This window comes from Taudactylus pleione, unplaced genomic scaffold (genome assembly GCF_031769625.1).
Source record: "Taudactylus pleione unplaced genomic scaffold, aTauple2 ptg000399l, whole genome shotgun sequence".
Classification (NCBI taxonomy): Eukaryota; Metazoa; Chordata; class Amphibia; order Anura; family Myobatrachidae; genus Taudactylus; species Taudactylus pleione.
Window position 1 is genome coordinate 480,565 of NW_028284801.1, and position 26,742 is coordinate 507,306.

Here is a 26,742-nt window from a genome sequence, read left to right on the forward strand (position 1 = left end):
AATGCTGCCGCATGCTGAGCCTGCTATTGACACTGTACACATTGTCTGCTTTAATTGCATACTTCACATCACATACACAACAGGTGAAGCTCTCCACACGAACATACAGTGGAGGCTAATGGGTATGGTCTGTGCTTTGTACCTTGAGGGTTGGGGTTCGATTCATGGAAGGGGAGTTTTTTTCCCTTTTCTTTTTAATCTTTATTATTAGATTAAATGTAAATCACTTGGTGGTGTGTGTTAATTCTGTTATGGCGTGGTGTGACTCAGTAGTGCGAGCATTTTTATGCATTTTTTTACCTTCAAATGCATCTGAATCATACAGCAAATCAATTTGATAGCACAAGCAGCTTTTGCTGATGAAAACAATATGCAGCATGCCTATAATCTGTGAGCCAGTTCAAGTGTTTCAGCATGTTTTATGTTACGTAACACTAATAGCGACTATAACACTTTAACATAGTGATTTTCTTGAAAATACACCTGTACTGGATCACAGAACATAGGCATGCTGCATATCATTTTAATCTGCAGAAGCAGATTGTTCTAATAAGATGCATTTTAGGGTAAAAAGATGCATTAAAATATGCACAATGCTACCAAGTCACACAGCACTCCTATGACCTTAGACTCAAAACATTTATCTCAACATCCTATCACTTGAAATTTCTGCTATACAGTAGACATTGTATTGTACACATAACAGGGGGCAAGTTTCACATAATGAGAGATCATGTTAGGTTCAATACTTTAAAAATACACTACTTTGTTCTTCCCTTCTCCATTCCTCTCTTTGTATGGCCACCCAAGTTCCTAAACCACCTCCCCCCACCATCACACAATTACTTTTCATCTGCATTGAGCTCATTATATGGCTCACCAACACCCCACCTTCTTTTGCTTCTATTCAATGCTGCCGCATGCTGAGCCTGCTATTGACACTGTACACATTGTCTGCTTTAATTGCATACTTCACATCACATACACAACAGGTGAAGCTCTCCACACGAACATACAGTGGAGGCTAATGGGTATGGTCTGTGCTTTGTACCTTGAGGGTTGGGGTTCGAATCATGGAAGGGGAGTTTTTTTCCCTTTTCTTTTTAATCTTTATTATTAGATTAAAAATAAATCACTTGGTGGTGTGTGTCAATTCTGTTATGGCATGGTGTGACTCGGTAGCGCGAGCATTTTTATGCATCTTTTTACCTTCAAATGCATCTGAATCATACAGCAAATCAATTTGATAGCACAAGCAGCTTTTGCTGATGAAAACAATATGCAGCATGCCTATAATCTGTGAGCCAGTTCAAGTGTTTCAGCATGTTTTATGTTACGTAACACTAATAGCGACTATAACACTTTAACGTAGTGATTTTCTTGAAAATACTCCTGTACTGGATCACAGAACATAGGCATGCTGCATATCATTTTAATCTGCAGAAGCAGATTGTTCTAATAAGATGCATTTTAGGGTAAAAAGATGCATTAAAATATGCACAATGCTACCAAGTCACACAGCACTCCTATGACCTTAGACTCAAAACATTTATCTCAACATCCTATCACTTGAAATTTCTGCTATACAGTAGACATTGTATTGTACACATAACAGGGGGCAAGTTTCACATAATGAGAGATCATGTTAGGTTCAATACTTTTAAAATACACTACTTTGTTCTTCCCTTCTCCATTCCTCTCTTTGTATGGCCACCCAAGTTCCTAAACCACCACCCCCCATCATCACACAATTACTATTCATCTGCATTGAGCTCATTATATGGCTCACCAACACCCCACCTTCTTTTGCTTCTATTCAATGCTGCCGAATGCTGAGCCTGCTATTGACACTGTACACATTGTCTGCTTTAATTGCATACTTCACATCACATACACAACAGGTGAAACTCTCCACACGGACATGCTGTGTAGGCTAATGGGTATGGTCTGTGCTTTGTAACTTGAGGGTTGGGGTTCGAATCATGGAAGGGGAGTTTTTTTCCTTTTTCTTTTTAATCTTTATTATTAGATTAAAAATAAATCACTTGGTGGTGTGTGTCAATTCTGTTATGGCATGGTGTGACTCGGTAGCGCGAGCATTTTTATGCATCTTTTTACCTTCAAATGCATCTGAATCATACAGCAAATCAATTTGATAGCACAAGCAGCTTTTGCTGATGAAAACAATATGCAGCATGCCTATAATCTGTGAGCCAGTTCAAGTGTTTCAGCATGTTTTATGTTACGTAACACTAATAGCGACTATAACACTTTAACGTAGTGATTTTCTTGAAAATACTCCTGTACTGGATCACAGAACATAGGCATGCTGCATATCATTTTAATCTGCAGAAGCAGATTGTTCTAATAAGATGCATTTTAGGGTAAAAAGATGCATTAAAATATGCACAATGCTACCAAGTCACACAGCACTCCTATGACAGACTCAAAACATTTATCTCAACATCCTATCACTTGAAATTTCTGCTATACAGTAGACATTGTATTGTACACATAACAGGGGGCAAGTTTCACATAATGAGAGATCATGTTAGGTTCAATACTTTTAAAATACACTACTTTGTTCTTCCCTTCTCCATTCCTCTCTTTGTATGGCCACCCAAGTTCCTAAACCACCTCCCCCCACCATCACACAATTACTATTCATCTGCATTGAGCTCATTATATGGCTCACCAACACCCCACCTTCTTTTGCTTCTATTCAATGCTGCCACATGCTGAGCCTGCTATTGACACTGTACACATTGTCTGCTTTAATTGCATACTTCACATCACATACACAACAGGTGAAGCTCTCCACATGGACATACTGTGTAGGCTAATGGGTATGGTCTGTGCTTTGTAACTTGAGGGTTTGGGTTCGAATCATGGAAGGGGAGTTTTTTTCCTTTTTCTTTTTAATCTTTATTATTAGACTAAAAATAAATCACTTGGTGGTGTGTGTCAATTCTGTTATGGCATGGTGTGACTCGGTAGCGCGAGCATTTCTATGCATCTTTATACCTTCAAATGCATCTGAATCATACAGCAAATCAATTTGATAGCACAAGCAGCTTTTGCTGATGAAAACAATATGCAGCATGCCTATAATCTGTGAGCCAGTTCAAGCGTTTCAGCATGTTTTATGTTACGTAACACTAATAGCGACTATAACACTTTAACGTAGTGATTTTCTTGAAAATACACCTGTACTGGATCACAGAACATAGGCATGCTGCATATCATTTTAATCTGCAGAAGCAGATTGTTCTAATAAGATGCATTTTAGGGTAAAAAGATGCATTAAAATATGCACAATGCTACCAAGTCACACAGCACTCCTATGACCTTAGACTCAAAACATTTATCTCAACATCCTATCACTTGAAATTTCTGCTATACAGTAGACATTGTATTGTACACATAACAGGGGGCAAGTTTCACATAATGAGAGATCATGTTAGGTTCAATACTTTTAAAATACACTACTTTGTTCTTCCCTTCTCCATTCCTCTCTTTGTATGGCCACCCAAGTTCCTAAACCACCTCCCCCCACCATCACACAATTACTATTCATCTGCATTGAGCTCATTATATGGCTCACCAACACCCCACCTTCTTTTGCTTCTATTCAATGCTGCCGCATGCTGAGCCTGCTATTGACACTGTACACATTGTCTGCTTTAATTGCATACTTCACATCACATACACAACAGGTGAAGCTCTCCACACGAACATACAGTGGAGGCTAATGGGTATGGTCTGTGCTTTGTACCTTGAGGGTTGGGGTTCGAATCATGGAAGGGGAGTTTTTTTCCCTTTTCTTTTTAATCTTTATTATTAGATTAAAAATAAATCACTTGGTGGTGTGTGTCAATTCTGTTATGGCATGGTGTGACTCGGTAGCGCGAGCATTTTTATGCATCTTTTTACCTTCAAATGCATCTGAATCATACAGCAAATCAATTTGATAGCACAAGCAGCTTTTGCTGATGAAAACAATATGCAGCATGCCTATAATCTGTGAGCCAGTTCAAGTGTTTCAGCATGTTTTATGTTACGTAACACTAATAGCGACTATAACACTTTAACGTAGTGATTTTCTTGAAAATACTCCTGTACTGGATCACAGAACATAGGCATGCTGCATATCATTTTAATCTGCAGAAGCAGATTGTTCTAATAAGATGCATTTTAGGGTAAAAAGATGCATTAAAATATGCACAATGCTACCAAGTCACACAGCACTCCTATGACCTTAGACTCAAAACATTTATCTCAACATCCTATCACTTGAAATTTCTGCTATACAGTAGACATTGTATTGTACACATAACAGGGGGCAAGTTTCACATAATGAGAGATCATGTTAGGTTCAATACTTTTAAAATACACTACTTTGTTCTTCCCTTCTCCATTCCTCTCTTTGTATGGCCACCCAAGTTCCTAAACCACCTCCCCCCATCATCACACAATTACTATTCATCTGCATTGAGCTCATTATATGGCTCACCAACACCCCACCTTCTTTTGCTTCTATTCAATGCTGCCGAATGCTGAGCCTGCTATTGACACTGTACACATTGTCTGCTTTAATTGCATACTTCACATCACATACACAACAGGTGAAACTCTCCACACGGACATGCTGTGTAGGCTAATGGGTATGGTCTGTGCTTTGTAACTTGAGGGTTGGGGTTCGAATCATGGAAGGGGAGTTTTTTTCCTTTTTCTTTTTAATCTTTATTATTAGATTAAAAATAAATCACTTGGTGGTGTGTGTCAATTCTGTTATGGCATGGTGTGACTCGGTAGCGCGAGCATTTTTATGCATCTTTTTACCTTCAAATGCATCTGAATCATACAGCAAATCAATTTGATAGCACAAGCAGCTTTTGCTGATGAAAACAATATGCAGCATGCCTATAATCTGTGAGCCAGTTCAAGTGTTTCAGCATGTTTTATGTTACGTAACACTAATAGCGACTATAACACTTTAACGTAGTGATTTTCTTGAAAATACTCCTGTACTGGATCACAGAACATAGGCATGCTGCATATCATTTTAATCTGCAGAAGCAGATTGTTCTAATAAGATGCATTTTAGGGTAAAAAGATGCATTAAAATATGCACAATGCTACCAAGTCACACAGCACTCCTATGACAGACTCAAAACATTTATCTCAACATCCTATCACTTGAAATTTCTGCTATACAGTAGACATTGTATTGTACACATAACAGGGGGCAAGTTTCACATAATGAGAGATCATGTTAGGTTCAATACTTTTAAAATACACTACTTTGTTCTTCCCTTCTCCATTCCTCTCTTTGTATGGCCACCCAAGTTCCTAAACCACCTCCCCCCACCATCACACAATTACTATTCATCTGCATTGAGCTCATTATATGGCTCACCAACACCCCACCTTCTTTTGCTTCTATTCAATGCTGCCGCATGCTGAGCCTGCTATTGACACTGTACACATTGTCTGCTTTAATTGCATACTTCACATCACATACACAACAGGTGAAGCTCTCCACATGGACATACTGTGTAGGCTAATGGGTATGGTCTGTGCTTTGTAACTTGAGGGTTTGGGTTCGAATCATGGAAGGGGAGTTTTTTTCCTTTTTCTTTTTAATCTTTATTATTAGACTAAAAATAAATCACTTGGTGGTGTGTGTCAATTCTGTTATGGCATGGTGTGACTCGGTAGCGCGAGCATTTCTATGCATCTTTATACCTTCAAATGCATCTGAATCATACAGCAAATCAATTTGATAGCACAAGCAGCTTTTGCTGATGAAAACAATATGCAGCATGCCTATAATCTGTGAGCCAGTTCAAGCGTTTCAGCATGTTTTATGTTACGTAACACTAATAGCGACTATAACACTTTAACGTAGTGATTTTCTTGAAAATACACCTGTACTGGATCACAGAACATAGGCATGCTGCATATCATTTTAATCTGCAGAAGCAGATTGTTCTAATAAGATGCATTTTAGGGTAAAAAGATGCATTAAAATATGCACAATGCTACCAAGTCACACAGCACTCCTATGACCTTAGACTCAAAACATTTATCTCAACATCCTATCACTTGAAATTTCTGCTATACAGTAGACATTGTATTGTACACATAACAGGGGGCAAGTTTCACATAATGAGAGATCATGTTAGGTTCAATACTTTTAAAATACACTACTTTGTTCTTCCCTTCTCCATTCCTCTCTTTGTATGGCCACCCAAGTTCCTAAACCACCTCCCCCCACCATCACACAATTACTATTCATCTGCATTGAGCTCATTATATGGCTCACCAACACCCCACCTTCTTTTGCTTCTATTCAATGCTGCCGCATGCTGAGCCTGCTATTGACACTGTACACATTGTCTGCTTTAATTGCATACTTCACATCACATACACAACAGGTGAAGCTCTCCACACGAACATACAGTGGAGGCTAATGGGTATGGTCTGTGCTTTGTACCTTGAGGGTTGGGGTTCGAATCATGGAAGGGGAGTTTTTTTCCCTTTTCTTTTTAATCTTTATTATTAGATTAAAAATAAATCACTTGGTGGTGTGTGTCAATTCTGTTATGGCATGGTGTGACTCGGTAGCGCGAGCATTTTTATGCATCTTTTTACCTTCAAATGCATCTGAATCATACAGCAAATCAATTTGATAGCACAAGCAGCTTTTGCTGATGAAAACAATATGCAGCATGCCTATAATCTGTGAGCCAGTTCAAGTGTTTCAGCATGTTTTATGTTACGTAACACTAATAGCGACTATAACACTTTAACGTAGTGATTTTCTTGAAAATACTCCTGTACTGGATCACAGAACATAGGCATGCTGCATATCATTTTAATCTGCAGAAGCAGATTGTTCTAATAAGATGCATTTTAGGGTAAAAAGATGCATTAAAATATGCACAATGCTACCAAGTCACACAGCACTCCTATGACCTTAGACTCAAAACATTTATCTCAACATCCTATCACTTGAAATTTCTGCTATACAGTAGACATTGTATTGTACACATAACAGGGGGCAAGTTTCACATAATGAGAGATCATGTTAGGTTCAATACTTTTAAAATACACTACTTTGTTCTTCCCTTCTCCATTCCTCTCTTTGTATGGCCACCCAAGTTCCTAAACCACCTCCCCCCACCATCACACAATTACTATTCATCTGCATTGAGCTCATTATATGGCTCACCAACACCCCACCTTCTTTTGCTTCTATTCAATGCTGCCGAATGCTGAGCCTGCTATTGACACTGTACACATTGTCTGCTTTAATTGCATACTTCACATCACATACACAACAGGTGAAACTCTCCACACGGACATGCTGTGTAGGCTAATGGGTATGGTCTGTGCTTTGTAACTTGAGGGTTGGGGTTCGAATCATGGAAGGGGAGTTTTTTTCCTTTTTCTTTTTAATCTTTATTATTAGATTAAAAATAAATCACTTGGTGGTGTGTGTCAATTCTGTTATGGCATGGTGTGACTCGGTAGCGCGAGCATTTTTATGCATCTTTTTACCTTCAAATGCATCTGAATCATACAGCAAATCAATTTGATAGCACAAGCAGCTTTTGCTGATGAAAACAATATGCAGCATGCCTATAATCTGTGAGCCAGTTCAAGTGTTTCAGCATGTTTTATGTTACGTAACACTAATAGCGACTATAACACTTTAACGTAGTGATTTTCTTGAAAATACTCCTGTACTGGATCACAGAACATAGGCATGCTGCATATCATTTTAATCTGCAGAAGCAGATTGTTCTAATAAGATGCATTTTAGGGTAAAAAGATGCATTAAAATATGCACAATGCTACCAAGTCACACAGCACTCCTATGACCTTAGACTCAAAACATTTATCTCAACATCCTATCACTTGAAATTTCTGCTATACAGTAGACATTGTATTGTACACATAACAGGGGGCAAGTTTCACATAATGAGAGATCATGTTAGGTTCAATACTTTTAAAATACACTACTTTGTTCTTCCCTTCTCCATTCCTCTCTTTGTATGGCCACCCAAGTTCCTAAACCACCACCCCCCATCATCACACAATTACTATTCATCTGCATTGAGCTCATTATATGGCTCACCAACACCCCACCTTCTTTTGCTTCTATTCAATGCTGCCGAATGCTGAGCCTGCTATTGACACTGTACACATTGTCTGCTTTAATTGCATACTTCACATCACATACACAACAGGTGAAACTCTCCACACGGACATGCTGTGTAGGCTAATGGGTATGGTCTGTGCTTTGTAACTTGAGGGTTGGGGTTCGAATCATGGAAGGGGAGTTTTTTTCCTTTTTCTTTTTAATCTTTATTATTAGATTAAAAATAAATCACTTGGTGGTGTGTGTCAATTCTGTTATGGCATGGTGTGACTCGGTAGCGCGAGCATTTTTATGCATCTTTTTACCTTCAAATGCATCTGAATCATACAGCAAATCAATTTGATAGCACAAGCAGCTTTTGCTGATGAAAACAATATGCAGCATGCCTATAATCTGTGAGCCAGTTCAAGTGTTTCAGCATGTTTTATGTTACGTAACACTAATAGCGACTATAACACTTTAACGTAGTGATTTTCTTGAAAATACTCCTGTACTGGATCACAGAACATAGGCATGCTGCATATCATTTTAATCTGCAGAAGCAGATTGTTCTAATAAGATGCATTTTAGGGTAAAAAGATGCATTAAAATATGCACAATGCTACCAAGTCACACAGCACTCCTATGACAGACTCAAAACATTTATCTCAACATCCTATCACTTGAAATTTCTGCTATACAGTAGACATTGTATTGTACACATAACAGGGGGCAAGTTTCACATAATGAGAGATCATGTTAGGTTCAATACTTTTAAAATACACTACTTTGTTCTTCCCTTCTCCATTCCTCTCTTTGTATGGCCACCCAAGTTCCTAAACCACCTCCCCCCACCATCACACAATTACTATTCATCTGCATTGAGCTCATTATATGGCTCACCAACACCCCACCTTCTTTTGCTTCTATTCAATGCTGCCGCATGCTGAGCCTGCTATTGACACTGTACACATTGTCTGCTTTAATTGCATACTTCACATCACATACACAACAGGTGAAGCTCTCCACATGGACATACTGTGTAGGCTAATGGGTATGGTCTGTGCTTTGTAACTTGAGGGTTTGGGTTCGAATCATGGAAGGGGAGTTTTTTTCCTTTTTCTTTTTAATCTTTATTATTAGACTAAAAATAAATCACTTGGTGGTGTGTGTCAATTCTGTTATGGCATGGTGTGACTCGGTAGCGCGAGCATTTCTATGCATCTTTATACCTTCAAATGCATCTGAATCATACAGCAAATCAATTTGATAGCACAAGCAGCTTTTGCTGATGAAAACAATATGCAGCATGCCTATAATCTGTGAGCCAGTTCAAGCGTTTCAGCATGTTTTATGTTACGTAACACTAATAGCGACTATAACACTTTAACGTAGTGATTTTCTTGAAAATACACCTGTACTGGATCACAGAACATAGGCATGCTGCATATCATTTTAATCTGCAGAAGCAGATTGTTCTAATAAGATGCATTTTAGGGTAAAAAGATGCATTAAAATATGCACAATGCTACCAAGTCACACAGCACTCCTATGACCTTAGACTCAAAACATTTATCTCAACATCCTATCACTTGAAATTTCTGCTATACAGTAGACATTGTATTGTACACATAACAGGGGGCAAGTTTCACATAATGAGAGATCATGTTAGGTTCAATACTTTTAAAATACACTACTTTGTTCTTCCCTTCTCCATTCCTCTCTTTGTATGGCCACCCAAGTTCCTAAACCACCTCCCCCCACCATCACACAATTACTATTCATCTGCATTGAGCTCATTATATGGCTCACCAACACCCCACCTTCTTTTGCTTCTATTCAATGCTGCCGCATGCTGAGCCTGCTATTGACACTGTACACATTGTCTGCTTTAATTGCATACTTCACATCACATACACAACAGGTGAAGCTCTCCACACGAACATACAGTGGAGGCTAATGGGTATGGTCTGTGCTTTGTACCTTGAGGGTTGGGGTTAGAATCATGGAAGGGGAGTTTTTTTCCCTTTTCTTTTTAATCTTTATTATTAGATTAAAAATAAATCACTTGGTGGTGTGTGTCAATTCTGTTATGGCATGGTGTGACTCGGTAGCGCGAGCATTTTTATGCATCTTTTTACCTTCAAATGCATCTGAATCATACAGCAAATCAATTTGATAGCACAAGCAGCTTTTGCTGATGAAAACAATATGCAGCATGCCTATAATCTGTGAGCCAGTTCAAGTGTTTCAGCATGTTTTATGTTACGTAACACTAATAGCGACTATAACACTTTAACGTAGTGATTTTCTTGAAAATACTCCTGTACTGGATCACAGAACATAGGCATGCTGCATATCATTTTAATCTGCAGAAGCAGATTGTTCTAATAAGATGCATTTTAGGGTAAAAAGATGCATTAAAATATGCACAATGCTACCAAGTCACACAGCACTCCTATGACCTTAGACTCAAAACATTTATCTCAACATCCTATCACTTGAAATTTCTGCTATACAGTAGACATTGTATTGTACACATAACAGGGGGCAAGTTTCACATAATGAGAGATCATGTTAGGTTCAATACTTTTAAAATACACTACTTTGTTCTTCCCTTCTCCATTCCTCTCTTTGTATGGCCACCCAAGTTCCTAAACCACCTCCCCCCATCATCACACAATTACTATTCATCTGCATTGAGCTCATTATATGGCTCACCAACACCCCACCTTCTTTTGCTTCTATTCAATGCTGCCGAATGCTGAGCCTGCTATTGACACTGTACACATTGTCTGCTTTAATTGCATACTTCACATCACATACACAACAGGTGAAACTCTCCACACGGACATGCTGTGTAGGCTAATGGGTATGGTCTGTGCTTTGTAACTTGAGGGTTGGGGTTCGAATCATGGAAGGGGAGTTTTTTTCCTTTTTCTTTTTAATCTTTATTATTAGATTAAAAATAAATCACTTGGTGGTGTGTGTCAATTCTGTTATGGCATGGTGTGACTCGGTAGCGCGAGCATTTTTATGCATCTTTTTACCTTCAAATGCATCTGAATCATACAGCAAATCAATTTGATAGCACAAGCAGCTTTTGCTGATGAAAACAATATGCAGCATGCCTATAATCTGTGAGCCAGTTCAAGTGTTTCAGCATGTTTTATGTTACGTAACACTAATAGCGACTATAACACTTTAACGTAGTGATTTTCTTGAAAATACTCCTGTACTGGATCACAGAACATAGGCATGCTGCATATCATTTTAATCTGCAGAAGCAGATTGTTCTAATAAGATGCATTTTAGGGTAAAAAGATGCATTAAAATATGCACAATGCAACCAAGTCACACAGCACTCCTATGACAGACTCAAAACATTTATCTCAACATCCTATCACTTGAAATTTCTGCTATACAGTAGACATTGTATTGTACACATAACAGGGGGCAAGTTTCACATAATGAGAGATCATGTTAGGTTCAATACTTTTAAAATACACTACTTTGTTCTTCCCTTCTCCATTCCTCTCTTTGTATGGCCACCCAAGTTCCTAAACCACCTCCCCCCACCATCACACAATTACTATTCATCTGCATTGAGCTCATTATATGGCTCACCAACACCCCACCTTCTTTTGCTTCTATTCAATGCTGCCGCATGCTGAGCCTGCTATTGACACTGTACACATTGTCTGCTTTAATTGCATACTTCACATCACATACACAACAGGTGAAGCTCTCCACATGGACATACTGTGTAGGCTAATGGGTATGGTCTGTGCTTTGTAACTTGAGGGTTTGGGTTCGAATCATGGAAGGGGAGTTTTTTTCCTTTTTCTTTTTAATCTTTATTATTAGACTAAAAATAAATCACTTGGTGGTGTGTGTCAATTCTGTTATGGCATGGTGTGACTCGGTAGCGCGAGCATTTCTATGCATCTTTATACCTTCAAATGCATCTGAATCATACAGCAAATCAATTTGATAGCACAAGCAGCTTTTGCTGATGAAAACAATATGCAGCATGCCTATAATCTGTGAGCCAGTTCAAGCGTTTCAGCATGTTTTATGTTACGTAACACTAATAGCGACTATAACACTTTAACGTAGTGATTTTCTTGAAAATACACCTGTACTGGATCACAGAACATAGGCATGCTGCATATCATTTTAATCTGCAGAAGCAGATTGTTCTAATAAGATGCATTTTAGGGTAAAAAGATGCATTAAAATATGCACAATGCTACCAAGTCACACAGCACTCCTATGACCTTAGACTCAAAACATTTATCTCAACATCCTATCACTTGAAATTTCTGCTATACAGTAGACATTGTATTGTACACATAACAGGGGGCAAGTTTCACATAATGAGAGATCATGTTAGGTTCAATACTTTTAAAATACACTACTTTGTTCTTCCCTTCTCCATTCCTCTCTTTGTATGGCCACCCAAGTTCCTAAACCACCTCCCCCCACCATCACACAATTACTATTCATCTGCATTGAGCTCATTATATGGCTCACCAACACCCCACCTTCTTTTGCTTCTATTCAATGCTGCCGCATGCTGAGCCTGCTATTGACACTGTACACATTGTCTGCTTTAATTGCATACTTCACATCACATACACAACAGGTGAAGCTCTCCACACGAACATACAGTGGAGGCTAATGGGTATGGTCTGTGCTTTGTACCTTGAGGGTTGGGGTTCGAATCATGGAAGGGGAGTTTTTTTCCCTTTTCTTTTTAATCTTTATTATTAGATTAAAAATAAATCACTTGGTGGTGTGTGTCAATTCTGTTATGGCATGGTGTGACTCGGTAGCGCGAGCATTTTTATGCATCTTTTTACCTTCAAATGCATCTGAATCATACAGCAAATCAATTTGATAGCACAAGCAGCTTTTGCTGATGAAAACAATATGCAGCATGCCTATAATCTGTGAGCCAGTTCAAGTGTTTCAGCATGTTTTATGTTACGTAACACTAATAGCGACTATAACACTTTAACGTAGTGATTTTCTTGAAAATACTCCTGTACTGGATCACAGAACATAGGCATGCTGCATATCATTTTAATCTGCAGAAGCAGATTGTTCTAATAAGATGCATTTTAGGGTAAAAAGATGCATTAAAATATGCACAATGCTACCAAGTCACACAGCACTCCTATGACCTTAGACTCAAAACATTTATCTCAACATCCTATCACTTGAAATTTCTGCTATACAGTAGACATTGTATTGTACACATAACAGGGGGCAAGTTTCACATAATGAGAGATCATGTTAGGTTCAATACTTTTAAAATACACTACTTTGTTCTTCCCTTCTCCATTCCTCTCTTTGTATGGCCACCCAAGTTCCTAAACCACCTCCCCCCACCATCACACAATTACTATTCATCTGCATTGAGCTCATTATATGGCTCACCAACACCCCACCTTCTTTTGCTTCTATTCAATGCTGCCGAATGCTGAGCCTGCTATTGACACTGTACACATTGTCTGCTTTAATTGCATACTTCACATCACATACACAACAGGTGAAACTCTCCACACGGACATGCTGTGTAGGCTAATGGGTATGGTCTGTGCTTTGTAACTTGAGGGTTGGGGTTCGAATCATGGAAGGGGAGTTTTTTTCCTTTTTCTTTTTAATCTTTATTATTAGATTAAAAATAAATCACTTGGTGGTGTGTGTCAATTCTGTTATGGCATGGTGTGACTCGGTAGCGCGAGCATTTTTATGCATCTTTTTACCTTCAAATGCATCTGAATCATACAGCAAATCAATTTGATAGCACAAGCAGCTTTTGCTGATGAAAACAATATGCAGCATGCCTATAATCTGTGAGCCAGTTCAAGTGTTTCAGCATGTTTTATGTTACGTAACACTAATAGCGACTATAACACTTTAACGTAGTGATTTTCTTGAAAATACTCCTGTAATGGATCACAGAACATAGGCATGCTGCATATCATTTTAATCTGCAGAAGCAGATTGTTCTAATAAGATGCATTTTAGGGTAAAAAGATGCATTAAAATATGCACAATGCTACCAAGTCACACACCACTCCTATGACCTTAGACTCAAAACATTTATCTCAACATCCTATCACTTGAAATTTCTGCTATACAGTAGACATTGTATTGTACACATAACAGGGGGCAAGTTTCACATAATGAGAGATCATGTTAGGTTCAATACTTTTAAAATACACTACTTTGTTCTTCCCTTCTCCATTCCTCTCTTTGTATGGCCACCCAAGTTCCTAAACCACCTCCCCCCACCATCACACAATTACTATTCATCTGCATTGAGCTCATTATATGGCTCACCAACACCCCACCTTCTTTTGCTTCTATTCAATGCTGCCGCATGCTGAGCCTGCTATTGACACTGTACACATTGTCTGCTTTAATTGCATACTTCACATCACATACACAACAGGTGAAGCTCTCCACATGGACATACTGTGTAGGCTAATGGGTATGGTCTGTGCTTTGTAACTTGAGGGTTTGGGTTCGAATCATGGAAGGGGAGTTTTTTTCCTTTTTCTTTTTAATCTTTATTATTAGACTAAAAATAAATCACTTGGTGGTGTGTGTCAATTCTGTTATGGCATGGTGTGACTCGGTAGCGCGAGCATTTCTATGCATCTTTATACCTTCAAATGCATCTGAATCATACAGCAAATCAATTTGATAGCACAAGCAGCTTTTGCTGATGAAAACAATATGCAGCATGCCTATAATCTGTGAGCCAGTTCAAGTGTTTCAGCATGTTTTATGTTACGTAACACTAATAGCGACTATAACACTTTAACGTAGTGATTTTCTTGAAAATACACCTGTACTGGATCACAGAACATAGGCATGCTGCATATCATTTTAATCTGCAGAAGCAGATTGTTCTAATAAGATGCATTTTAGGGTAAAAAGATGCATTAAAATATGCACAATGCTACCAAGTCACACAGCACTCCTATGACCTTAGACTCAAAACATTTATCTCAACATCCTATCACTTGAAATTTCTGCTATACAGTAGACATTGTATTGTACACATAACAGGGGGCAAGTTTCACATAATGAGAGATCATGTTAGGTTCAATACTTTTAAAATACACTACTTTGTTCTTCCCTTCTCCATTCCTCTCTTTGTATGGCCACCCAAGTTCCTAAACCACCTCCCCCCACCATCACACAATTACTTTTCATCTGCATTGAGCTCATTATATGGCTCACCAACACCCCACCTTCTTTTGCTTCTATTCAATGCTGCCGCATGCTGAGCCTGCTATTGACACTGTACACATTGTCTGCTTTAATTGCATACTTCACATCACATACACAACAGGTGAAGCTCTCCACACGGACATACTGTGTAGGCTAATGGGTATGGTCTGTGCTTTGTAACTTGAGGGTTGGGGTTCGAATCATGGAAGGGGAGTTTTTTTCCTTTTTCTTTTTAATCTTTATTATTAGACTAAAAATAAATCACTTGGTGGTGTGTGTCAATTCTGTTATGGCATGGTGTGACTCGGTAGCGCAAGCATTTTTATGCATCTTTTTACCTTCAAATGCATCTGAATCATACAGCAAATCAATTTGATAGCACAAGCAGCTTTTGCTGATGAAAACAATATGCAGCATGCCTATAATCTGTGAGCCAGTTCAAGTGTTTCAGCATGTTTTATGTTACGTAACACTAATAGCGACTATAACACTTTAACGTAGTGATTTTCTTGAAAATACACCTGTACTGGATCACAGAACATAGGCATGCTGCATATCATTTTAATCTGCAGAAGCAGATTGTTCTAATAAGATGCATTTTAGGGTAAAAAGATGCATTAAAATATGCACAATGCTACCAAGTCACACAGCACTCCTATGACCTTAGACTCAAAACATTTATCTCAACATCCTATCACTTGAAATTTCTGCTATACAGTAGACATTGTATTGTACACATAACAGGGGGCAAGTTTCACATAATGAGAGATCATGTTAGGTTCAATACTTTTAAAATACACTACTTTGTTCTTCCCTTCTCCATTCCTCTCTTTGTATGGCCACCCAAGTTCCTAAACCACCTCCCCCCACCATCACACAATTACTATTCATCTGCATTGAGCTCATTATATGGCTCACCAACACCCCACCTTCTTTTGCTTCTATTCAATGCTGCCGCATGCTGAGCCTGCTATTGACACTGTACACATTGTCTGCTTTAATTGCATACTTCACATCACATACACAACAGGTGAAGCTCTCCACACGAACATACAGTGGAGGCTAATGGGTATGGTCTGTGCTTTGTACCTTGAGGGTTGGGGTTCGAATCATGGAAGGGGAGTTTTTTTCCCTTTTCTTTTTAATCTTTATTATTAGATTAAAAATAAATCACTTGGTGGTGTGTGTTAATTCTGTTATGGCATGGTGTGACTCGGTAGCGCGAGCATTTTTATGCATCTTTTTACCTTCAAATGCATCTGAATCATACAGCAAATCAATTTGATAGCACAAGCAGCTTTTGCTGATGAAAACAATATGTAGCATGCCTATAATCTGTTAGCCAGTTCAAGTGTTTCAGCATGTTTTATGTTACGTAACACTAATAGCGACTATAACACTTTAACGTAGTGATTTTCTTGAAAATACTCCTGTACTGGATCACAGAACATAGGCATGCTGCATATCATTTTAATCTGCAGAAGCAGATTGTTCTAATAAGATGCATTTTAGGGTAAAAAGATGCATTAAAATATGCACAATGCTACCAAGTCACACAGCACTCCTATGACCTTAGACTCAAAACATTTATCTCAACATCCTATCACTTGAAATTTCTGCTATACAGTAGACATTGTATTGTACACATAACAGGGGGCAAGTTTCACATAATGAGAGATCATGTTAGGTTCAATACTTTTAAAATACACTACTTTGTTCTTCCCTTCTCCATTCCTCTCTTTGTATGGCCACCCAAGTTCCTAAACCACCTCCCCCCACCATCACACAATTACTATTCATCTTCATTGAGCTCATTATATGGCTCACCAACACCCCACCTTCTTTTGCTTCTATTCAATGCTGCCGCATGCTGAGCCTGCTATTGACACTGTACACATTGTCTGCTTTAATTGCATACTTCACATCACATACACAACAGGTGAAGCTCTCCACATGGACATACTGTGTAGGCTAATGGGTATGGTCTGTGCTTTGTAACTTGAGGGTTTGGGTTTGAATCATGGAAGGGGAGTTTATTTCCTTTTTCTTTTTAATCTTTATTATTAGACTAAAAATAAATCACTTGGTGGTGTGTGTCAATTCTGTTATGGCATGGTGTGACTCGGTAGCGCGAGCATTTCTATGCATCTTTATACCTTCAAATGCATCTGAATCATACAGCAAATCAATTTGATAGCACAAGCTGCTTTTGCTGATGAAAACTATATGCAGCATGCCTATAATCTGTGAGCCAGTTCAAGTGTTTCAGCATGTTTTATGTTACGTAACACTAATAGCGACTATAACACTTTAACGTAGTGATTTTCTTGAAAATACACCTGTACTGGATCACAGAACATAGGCATGCTGCATATCATTTTAATCTGCAGAAGCAGATTGTTCTAATAAGATGCATTTTAGGGTAAAAAGATGCATTAAAATATGCACAATGCTACCAAGTCACACAGCACTCCTATGACCTTAGACTCAAAACATTTATCTCAACATCCTATCACTTGAAATTTCTGCTATACAGTAGACATTGTATTGTACACATAACAGGGGGCAAGTTTCACATAATGAGAGATCATGTTAGGTTCAATACTTTTAAAATACACTACTTTGTTCTTCCCTTCTCCATTCCTCTCTTTGTATGGCCACCCAAGTTCCTAAACCACCTCCCCCCACCATCACACAATTACTATTCATCTGCATTGAGCTCATTATATGGCTCACCAACACCCCACCTTCTTTTGCTTCTATTCAATGCTGCCGCATGCTGAGCCTGCTATTGACACTGTACACATTGTCTGCTTTAATTGCATACTTCACATCACATACACAACAGGTGAAGCTCTCCACACGAACATACAGTGGAGGCTAATGGGTATGGTCTGTGCTTTGTACCTTGAGGGTTGGGGTTCGATTCATGGAAGGGGAGTTTTTTTCCCTTTTCTTTTTAATCTTTATTATTAGATTAAATATAAATCACTTGGTGGTGTGTGTTAATTCTGTTATGGCGTGGTGTGACTCAGTAGTGCGAGCATTTTTATGCATTTTTTTACCTTCAAATGCATCTGAATCATACAGCAAATCAATTTGATAGCACAAGCAGCTTTTGCTGATGAAAACAATATGCAGCATGCCTATAATCTGTGAGCCAGTTCAAGTGTTTCAGCATGTTTTATGTTACGTAACACTAATAGCGACTATAACACTTTAACGTAGTGATTTTCTTGAAAATACACCTGTACTGGATCACAGAACATAGGCATGCTGCATATCATTTTAATCTGCAGAAGCAGATTGTTCTAATATGATGTATTTTAGGGTAAAAAGATGCATTAAAATATGCACAATGCTACCAAGTCACACAGCACTCCTATGACCTTAGACTCAAAACATTTATCTCAACATCCTATCACTTGAAATTTCTGCTATACAGTAGACATTGTATTGTACACATAACAGGGGGCAAGTTTCACATAATGAGAGATCATGTTAGGTTCAATACTTTAAAAATACACTACTTTGTTCTTCCCTTCTCCATTCCTCTCTTTGTATGGCCACCCAAGTTCCTAAACCACCTCCCCCCACCATCACACAATTACTTTTCATCTGCATTGAGCTCATTATATGGCTCACCAACACCCCACCTTCTTTTGCTTCTATTCAATGCTGCCGCATGCTGAGCCTGCTATTGACACTGTACACATTGTCTGCTTTAATTGCATACTTCACATCACATACACAACAGGTGAAGCTCTCCACACGAACATACAGTGGAGGCTAATGGGTATGGTCTGTGCTTTGTACCTTGAGGGTTGGGGTTCGAATCATGGAAGGGGAGTTTTTTTCCCTTTTCTTTTTAATCTTTATTATTAGATTTAAAAAAAATCACTTGGTGGTGTGTGTCAATTCTGTTATGGCATGGTGTGACTCGGTAGCGCGAGCATTTTTATGCATCTTTTTACCTTCAAATGCATCTGAATCATACAGCAAATCAATTTGATAGCACAAGCAGCTTTTGCTGATGAAAACAATATGCAGCATGCCTATAATCTGTGAGCCAGTTCAAGTGTTTCAGCATGTTTTATGTTACGTAACACTAATAGCGACTATAACACTTTAACGTAGTGATTTTCTTGAAAATACTCCTGTACTGGATCACAGAACATAGGCATGCTGCATATCATTTTAATCTGCAGAAGCAGATTGTTCTAATAAGATGCATTTTAGGGTAAAAAGATGCATTAAAATATGCACAATGCTACCAAGTCACACAGCACTCCTATGACCTTAGACTCAAAACATTTATCTCAACATCCTATCACTTGAAATTTCTGCTATACAGTAGACATTGTATTGTACACATAACAGGGGGCAAGTTTCACATAATGAGAGATCATGTTAGGTTCAATACTTTTAAAATACACTACTTTGTTCTTCCCTTCTCCATTCCTCTCTTTGTATGGCCACCCAAGTTCCTAAACCACCTCCCCCCACCATCACACAATTACTATTCATCTGCATTGAGCTCATTATATGGCTCACCAACACCCCACCTTCTTTTGCTTCTATTCAATGCTGCCGCATGCTGAGCCTGCTATTGACACTGTACACATTGTCTGCTTTAATTGCATACTTCACATCACATACACAACAGGTGAAGCTCTCCACATGGACCTACTGTGTAGGCTAATGGGTATGGTCTGTGCTTTGTAACTTGAGGGTTTGGGTTCGAATCATGGAAGGGGAGTTTTTTTCCTTTTTCTTTTTAATCTTTATTATTAGACTAAAAATAAATCACTTGGTGGTGTGTGTCAATTCTGTTATGGCATGGTGTGACTCGGTAGCGCGAGCATTTCTATGCATCTTTATACCTTCAAATGCATCTGAATCATACAGCAAATCAATTTGATAGCACAAGCAGCTTTTGCTGATGAAAACAATATGCAGCATGCCTATAATCTGTGAGCCAGTTCAAGTGTTTCAGCATGTTTTATGTTACGTAACACTAATAGCAACTATAACACTTTAATGTAGTGATTTTCTTGAAAATACACCTGTACTGGATCACAGAACATAGGCATGCTGCATATCATTTTAATCTGCAGAAGCAGATTGTTCTAATAAGATGCATTTTAGGGTAAAAAGATGCATTAAAATATGCACAATGCTACCAAGTCACACAGCACTCCTATGACCTTAGACTCAAAACATTTATCTCAACATCCTATCACTTGAAATTTCTGCTATACAGTAGACATTGTATTGTACACATAACAGGGGGCAAGTTTCACAGAATGAGAGATCATGTTAGGTTCAATACTTTTAAAATACACTACTTTGTTCTTCCCTTCTCCATTCCTCTCTTTGTATGGCCACCCAAGTTCCTAAACCACCTCCCCCCACCATCACACAATTACTATTCATCTGCATTGAGCTCATTATATGGCTCACCAACACCCCACCTTCTTTTGCTTCTATTCAATGCTGCCGCATGCTGAGCCTGCTATTGACACTGTACACATTGTCTGCTTTAATTGCATACTTCACATCACATACACAACAGGTGAAGCTCTCCACACGAACATACAGTGGAGGCTAATGGGTATGGTCTGTGCTTTGTACCTTGAGGGTTGGGGTTCGAATCATGGAAGGGGAGTTTTTTTCCCTTTTCTTTTTAATCTTTATTATTAGATTAAAAATAAATCACTTGGTGGTGTGTGTCAATTCTGTTATGGCATGGTGTGACTCGGTAGCGCGAGCATTTTTATGCATCTTTTTACCTTCAAATGCATCTGAATCATACAGCAAATCAATTTGATAGCACAAGCAGCTTTTGCTGATGAAAACAATATGCAGCATGCCTATAATCTGTGAGCCAGTTCAAGTGTTTCAGCATGTTTTATGTTACGTAACACTAATAGCGACTATAACACTTTAACGTAGTGATTTTCTTGAAAATACTCCTGTACTGGATCACAGAACATAGGCATGCTGCATATCATTTTAATCTGCAGAAGCAGATTGTTCTAATAAGATGCATTTTAGGGTAAAAAGATGCATTAAAATATGCACAATGCTACCAAGTCACACAGCACTCCTATGACCTTAGACTCAAAACATTTATCTCAACATCCTATCACTTGAAATTTCTGCTATACAGTAGACATTGTATTGTACACATAACAGGGGGCAAGTTTCACATAATGAGAGATCATGTTAGGTTCAATACTTTTAAAATACACTACTTTGTTCTTCCCTTCTCCATTCCTCTCTTTGTATGGCCACCCAAGTTCCTAAACCACCTCCCCCCACCATCACACAATTACTATTCATCTGCATTGAGCTCATTATATGGCTCACCAACACCCCACCTTCTTTTGCTTCTATTCAATGCTGCCGCATGCTGAGCCTGCTATTGACACTGTACACATTGTCTGCTTTAATTGCATACTTCACATCACATACACAACAGGTGAAGCTCTCCACATGGACATACTGTGTAGGCTAATGGGTATGGTCTGTGCTTTGTAACTTGAGGGTTTGGGTTCAAATCATGGAAGGGGAGTTTTTTTCCTTTTTCTTTTTAATCTTTATTATTAGACTAAAAATAAATCACTTGGTGGTGTGTGTCAATTCTGTTATGGCATGGTGTGACTCGGTAGCGCGAGCATTTCTATGCATCTTTTTACCTTCAAATGCATCTGAATCATACAGCAAATCAATTTGATAGCACAAGCAGCTTTTGCTGATGAAAACAATATGCAGCATGCCTATAATCTGTGAGCCAGTTCAAGTGTTTCAGCATGTTTTATGTTACGTAACACTAATAGTGACTATAACACTTTAACGTAGTGATTTTCTTGAAAATACACCTGTACTGGATCACAGAACATAGGCATGCTGCATATCATTTTAATCTGCAGAAGCAGATTGTTCTAATAAGATGCATTTTAGGGTAAAAAGATGTATTAAAATATGCACAATGCTACCAAATTACACAGCACTCCTATGACCTTAGACTCAAAACATTTATCTCAACATCCTATCACTTGAAATTTCTGCTATACAGTAGACATTGTATTATACACATAACAGGGGGCAAGTTTCACATAATGAGAGATCATGTTAGGTTCAATACTTTTAAAATACACTACTTTGTTCTTCCCTTCTCCATTCCTCTCTTTGTATGGCCACCCAAGTTCCTAAACCACCTCCCCCCACCATCACACAATTACTATTCATCTGCATTGAGCTCATTATATGGCTCACCAACACCCCACCTTCTTTTGCTTCTATTCAATGCTGCCGCATGCTGAGCCTGCTATTGACACTGTACACATTGTCTGCTTTAATTGCATACTTCACATCACATACACAACAGGTGAAGCTCTCCACACGAACATACAGTGGAGGCTAATGGGTATGGTCTGTGCTTTGTACCTTGAGGGTTGGGGTTCGAATAATGGAAGGGGAGTTTTTTTCCCTTTTCTTTTTAATCTTTATTATTAGATTAAATATAAATCACTTGGTGGTGTGTGTTAATTCTGTTATGGCGTGGTGTGACTCAGTAGTGCGAGAATTTTTATGCATTTTTTTACCTTCAAATGCATCTGAATCATACAGCAAATCAATTTGATAGCACAAGCAGCTTTTGCTGATGAAAACAATATGCAGCATGCCTATAATCTGTGAGCCAGTTCAAGTGTTTCAGCATGTTTTATGTTACGTAACACTAATAGCGACTATAACACTTTAACGTAGTGATTTTCTTGAAAATACTCCTGTACTGGATCACAGAACATAGGCATGCTGCATATCATTTTAATCTGCAGAAGCAGATTGTTCTAATAAGATGCATTTTAGGGTAAAAAGATGCATTAAAATATGCACAATGCTACCAAGTCACACAGCACTCCTATGACCTTAGACTCAAAACATTTATCTCAACATCCTATCACTTGAAATTTCTGCTATACAGTAGACATTGTATTGTACACATAACAGGGGGCAAGTTTCACATAATGAGAGATCATGTTAGGTTCAATACTTTTAAAATACACTACTTTGTTCTTCCCTTCTCCATTCCTCTCTTTGTATGGCCACCCAAGTTCCTAAACCACCTCCCCCCACCATCACACAATTACTATTCATCTGCATTGAGCTCATTATATGGCTCACCAACACCCCACCTTCTTTTGCTTCTATTCAATGCTGCCGCATGCTGAGCCTGCTATTGACACTGTACACATTGTCTGCTTTAATTGCATACTTCACATCACATACACAACAGGTGAAGCTCTCCACATGGACATACTGTGTAGGCTAATGGGTATGGTCTGTGCTTTGTAACTTGAGGGTTTGGGTTCGAATCATGGAAGGGGAGTTTTTTTCCTTTTTCTTTTTAATCTTTATTATTAGACTAAAAATAAATCACTTGGTGGTGTGTGTCAATTCTGTTATGGCATGGTGTGACTCGGTAGCGCGAGCATTTCTATGCATCTTTATACCTTCAAATGCATCTGAATCATACAGCAAATCAATTTGATAGCACAAGCAGCTTTTGCTGATGAAAACAATATGCAGCATGCCTATAATCTGTGAGCCAGTTCAAGTGTTTCAGCATGTTTTATGTTACGTAACACTAATAGCGACTATAACACTTTAATGTAGTGATTTTCTTGAAAATACACCTGTACTGGATCACAGAACATAGGCATGCTGCATATCATTTTAATCTGCAGAAGCAGATTGTTCTAATAAGATGCATTTTAGGGTAAAAAGATGCATTAAAATATGCACAATGCTACCAAGTCACACAGCACTCCTATGACCTTAGACTCAAAACATTTATCTCAACATCCTATCACTTGAAATTTCTGCTATACAGTAGACATTGTATTGTACACATAACAGGGGGCAAGTTTCACATAATGAGAGATCATGTTAGGTTCAATACTTTTAAAATACACTACTTTGTTCTTCCCTTCTCCATTCCTCTCTTTGTATGGCCACCCAAGTTCCTAAACCACCTCCCCCCACCATCACACAATTACTATTCATCTGCATTGAGCTCATTATATGGCTCACCAACACCCCACCTTCTTTTGCTTCTATTCAATGCTGCCGCATGCTGAGCCTGCTATTGACACTGTACACATTGTCTGCTTTAATTGCATACTTCACATCACATACACAACAGGTGAAGCTCTCCACACGAACATACAGTGGAGGCTAATGGGTATGGTCTGTGCTTTGTACCTTGAGGGTTGGGGTTCGATTCATGGAAGGGGAGTTTTTTTCCCTTTTCTTTTTAATCTTTATTATTAGATTAAATATAAATCACTTGGTGGTGTGTGTTAATTCTGTTACGGCGTGGTGTGACTCAGTAGTGCGAGCATTTTTATGCATTTTTTTACCTTCAAATGCATCTGAATCATACAGCAAATCAATTTGATAGCACAAGCAGCTTTTGCTGATGAAAACAATATGCAGCATGCCTATAATCTGTGAGCCAGTTCAAGTGTTTCAGCATGTTTTATGTTACGTAACACTAATAGCGACTATAACACTTTAACGTAGTGATTTTCTTGAAAATACACCTGTACTGGATCACAGAACATAGGCATGCTGCATATCATTTTAATCTGCAGAAGCAGATTGTTCTAATAAGATGCATTTTAGGGTAAAAAGATGCATTAAAATATGCACAATGCTACCAAGTCACACAGCACTCCTATGACCTTAGACTCAAAACATTTATCTCAACATCCTATCACTTGAAATTTCTGCTATACAGTAGACATTGTATTGTACACATAACAGGGGGCAAGTTTCACATAATGAGAGATCATGTTAGGTTCAATACTTTAAAAATACACTACTTTGTTCTTCCCTTCTCCATTCCTCTCTTTGTATGGCCACCCAAGTTCCTAAACCACCTCCCCCCACCATCACACAATTACTTTTCATCTGCATTGAGCTCATTATATGGCTCACCAACACCCCACCTTCTTTTGCTTCTATTCAATGCTGCCGCATGCTGAGCCTGCTATTGACACTGTACACATTGTCTGCTTTAATTGCATACTTCACATCACATACACAACAGGTGAAGCTCTCCACACGAACATACAGTGGAGGCTAATGGGTATGGTCTGTGCTTTGTACCTTGAGGGTTGGGGTTCGAATCATGGAAGGGGAGTTTTTTTCCCTTTTCTTTTTAATCTTTATTATTAGATTAAAAATAAATCACTTGGTGGTGTGTGTCAATTCTGTTATGGCATGGTGTGACTCGGTAGCGCGAGCATTTTTATGCATCTTTTTACCTTCAAATGCATCTGAATCATACAGCAAATCAATTTGATAGCACAAGCAGCTTTTGCTGATGAAAACAATATGCAGCATGCCTATAATCTGTGAGCCAGTTCAAGTGTTTCAGCATGTTTTATGTTACGTAACACTAATAGCGACTATAACACTTTAACGTAGTGATTTTCTTGAAAATACTCCTGTACTGGATCACAGAACATAGGCATGCTGCATATCATTTTAATCTGCAGAAGCAGATTGTTCTAATAAGATGCATTTTAGGGTAAAAAGATGCATTAAAATATGCACAATGCTACCAAGTCACACAGCACTCCTATGACCTTAGACTCAAAACATTTATCTCAACATCCTACCACTTGAAATTTCTGCTATACAGTAGACATTGTATTGTACACATAACAGGGGGCAAGTTTCACATAATGAGAGATCATGTTAGTTTCAATACTTTTAAAATACACTACTTTGTTCTTCCCTTCTCCATTCCTCTCTTTGTATGGCCACCCAAGTTCCTAAACCACCTCCCCCCACCATCACACAATTACTATTCATCTGCATTGAGCTCATTATATGGCTCACCAACACCCCACCTTCTTTTGCTTCTATTCAATGCTGCCGCATGCTGAGCCTGCTATTGACACTGTACATATTGTCTGCTTTAATTGCATACTTCACATCACATACACAACAGGTGAAGCTCTCCACATGGACATACTGTGTAGGCTAATGGGTATGGTCTGTGCTTTGTAACTTGAGGGTTTGGGTTCGAATCATGGAAGGGGAGTTTTTTTCCTTTTTCTTTTTAATCTTTATTATTAGACTAAAAATAAATCACTTGGTGGTGTGTGTCAATTCTGTTATGGCATGGTGTGACTCGGTAGCGCGAGCATTTCTATGCATCTTTTTACCTTCAAATGCATCTGAATCATACAGCAAATCAATTTGATAGCACAAGCAGCTTTTGCTGATGAAAACAATATGCAGCATGCCTATAATCTGTG